Source organism: Astatotilapia calliptera, chromosome 23 (assembly GCF_964374335.1).
Source record: "Astatotilapia calliptera chromosome 23, fAstCal68.1, whole genome shotgun sequence".
In the NCBI taxonomy this organism is placed as follows: Eukaryota; Metazoa; Chordata; class Actinopteri; order Cichliformes; family Cichlidae; genus Astatotilapia; species Astatotilapia calliptera.
Window position 1 is genome coordinate 18,819,566 of NC_137443.1, and position 3,166 is coordinate 18,822,731.

Here is a 3,166-nt window from a genome sequence, read left to right on the forward strand (position 1 = left end):
TATTACAGCTATCATTAAATGGAGAGTCCTCTTCACACACACTGAGGTTAATTATGAAGCTCCACGGGCTTCTGTGCTAATACCAGTTCTGTTTACATTATACATGCTTTAGAAGGCATAGCATACATTTTCACTACTATGCAGATAATACCCAGATTATTTATTGGTTAAACTGTTGGGATGTTTTAGATAGATGAGCTTTAATTTTCTGCTTCAAAGTTCAGATAAAACTGAGGTTATTGTAACAGGACTTGAAAATCTTGTAAACACTGTGTCTAACAAGATCCTTACTCTGGACGGCATCGTCTTGAGCCGTCCGTTGTGCTGATTTGGCACATTATAAGTAAAATTGAACCACACAATCCCGTCGCACAACATCAACATTTATTTATATACAAAATAAAAATGCTTTTTTTACAGAAAAGACTTGTAACTTCACAAGTCATCACCGTTTATGTGGGTTCATAGGGTAAGTCCTCATCCTTAACCCATAGTGATTCAGCTAATTTCTCAGGGCCTTGGAAGGGTGGCCATATCAGGATACATTTTTGAAAAAGGATACATGGTTTTAAAAATGTGGTAAAATGAAGGTTACATGTTTTATTAAAGAAAAATCTGGATGCATGTTTGAAAAAATAAGCAGGGTAGCTGTTTGAAAGATACGGTACAATACGTTTTTTGTTCAGTAGAGCTTCTAAATGTAGCGGCGGCCTGTCCTCTTCCTCCATCTCCGCCATAGCGAGAACACACGTTACCTGTACCTGAAAAATTCAGTGGAGATTTGGACAAAAGCTGGGGATTTTTGACTCAATGCTCTCTGATTTTTAGGCAGCAGACTCGAGCTTATGCCTCTTATATTGCCAAGATCACCCTGATGGTTGAGCTCATGACAGGACAAGCTCTAGTGTTGTCCGATACCACTGATTTCCTTTCCGATCCGATACCAAGTAATATTCAGGGTGGTATCGACGATACTGATCCGATACCGATACTTTGTACAAAAACTTTTATTTATTGTATCTCACATTATAGCGTCATAATGATTACAGGACATCAGATTTCTTGTTCTTATCACTTAATAATGCAGAGTTCATCATATAGAAATAAAAAAAAATTGAAGTTGTGCTATTTGAAAACATTGCCTCCCTGCAGCACTGAAGGACTCCGTGAGAGACGTCTGTCTCGCCCTAGCAGCACCTGTCCCTCTCCTCCTCTTCAGTTCACCTCAATATACGCTCGTCATAGTCTGTGATATGATTTACTCTGAGGTGTTTGACAAGGTCAGTAATGTTGACACAACCATACATGCCAACCCTCTCGATTTTTCCGGGAGAATACCGAATTTCAGTGCCCCTCCCAAAAATCTCCCGGAGCCACCATTCTCCCGAATTTCTCCCGATTTTCCACCCGGACAACAAAATTGAAAAACCATATCGCAGAATTCATAGCGCGGCCCAGCCAATTCCAGTCTCCAACAATGACAGCAGCTACTTAGTTTTAATATTGCTCTTATTACTCTTTCTGGGTCGCAAAAAACTTTTAACATATTTTCAGGTGAGAATGTAGCTGTGTAAACTTCAAATATCTGAGCCGATCGACAAATCGTCTTCAAACCCCCGCAGTCTTTCATTACTCAGGTTAAACATGTATAAGTCACTTTGATAACTTAAAAGTGTTGTTTGGCTTTTTCAGTGTTTTATTTGTTCGTGAGTAAATCGGTTTGGCTGAGATTAAAGTTATTCGATTAGATTAAATTAAATTTAACTTTATTAATCCCTCAGGATGGTTCCTCCGGGGTTTTCACACAGCTGAATAAACGTCAAACAGAAAACTAATTAAACAAAGTGTGAGACGGTCGAGAGTTTACGCCAGCGCCCAGTTATATTTTAGATAGCAAGGAGCAGACGGCAGAGTTTCACTCCACCGAGGGAGCTCGTGACGTACTACCCGGCTTTCTTTAGACCGCGAAAGCCGAGTCCTCAGGTGGAAGCAGCCTCTGAATTTGGACACCCCCGCTGTTTCTGGGCCGGCCAATAATAACGGTGACATTTAACGTATTTTATCTGATAAATAAACACTGTAAAATGTATTCATCACCCCCCCCTCCCCAACAGCCCTTTTGAATGTCTCCCTAATTCTGATGTCTCAAGGTTGGCAGGTATGGCCACAACACCTCACTTTTTTGCCACATGTATCGCAAACCACGTCTCAGGTGTTTATGGAGGTCAAATACATCCGCACAATTACGCTCAGCCATTGTTGTGAGTGCGCGCGCCAAGGGGCTGCGAGACATTTATACAGCTGTATTTCGCACATAACTGTGAAAGGCGGAAGAGGAAGTAGTTCCTTTGAATGTAGACAATCCGAATGTTATAGTTTCTTTTCACTGTGTTCCTGTTAATGATAAACTACAAATTTACCCTAAATTACTAAAATTTCAGGATCGATCCGCACATCACTAACAAGCTCTGCTGTGGGCTCAAGCAGTCCTGAGCGCCCAGCCTTCCATCTCATATAGTGATTTTCAATGTGTGTTTGACAAAGGATCTAACCCTGACAGTGCTGCTTATCACATGTTTACATTAAAGCAGGGCCGGCGGAGCGTGGCAGACTTCTCCGTGGATTTTTGGATCCTGGCTGAGGAGACTGGCTGGGAGGAGAAGGCGCTACGAGGAGCCTTTCTAAAGAGCTTAAATGAGAACACAAACGTGAGTTGGCTACTAAAGAGCTTCCTAAATCATTAAGTGCCCTGGTTAACATGTGTATCAGTCTAGACGACCATATGCGGGAGTTTGGCAGGCGGACTGGAGAGGGGCGACGGTCAGTAGGGGGTGTCGGAGTTCCGACTGGACTCACCTGCTGACGAGGAGCAACCCATGCAGCTGGGATGGACTAAATTCAACCGGAGGAGAAGACAACTGGTGGGTGAGTGTTTTGGGTGCGGGAAGAAGGGGCATTTCGCAGACGCCTGTCCCTCACGGTTAAAAGACTCAGCCCGTCGGTAAGGTGGGGATACTGACGGGTGCGCCGGTTAATACCAGTGTTGGGTAAGTTACTTTAAAATAGTAACTTAGTTACATTACTAGTTACTTCTCTCAAAAGTAACTCAGTTACTTCAAGTTACTCGTTACTTTCAAAGTAACTAGTTACTAGGGAAAGTAACTTT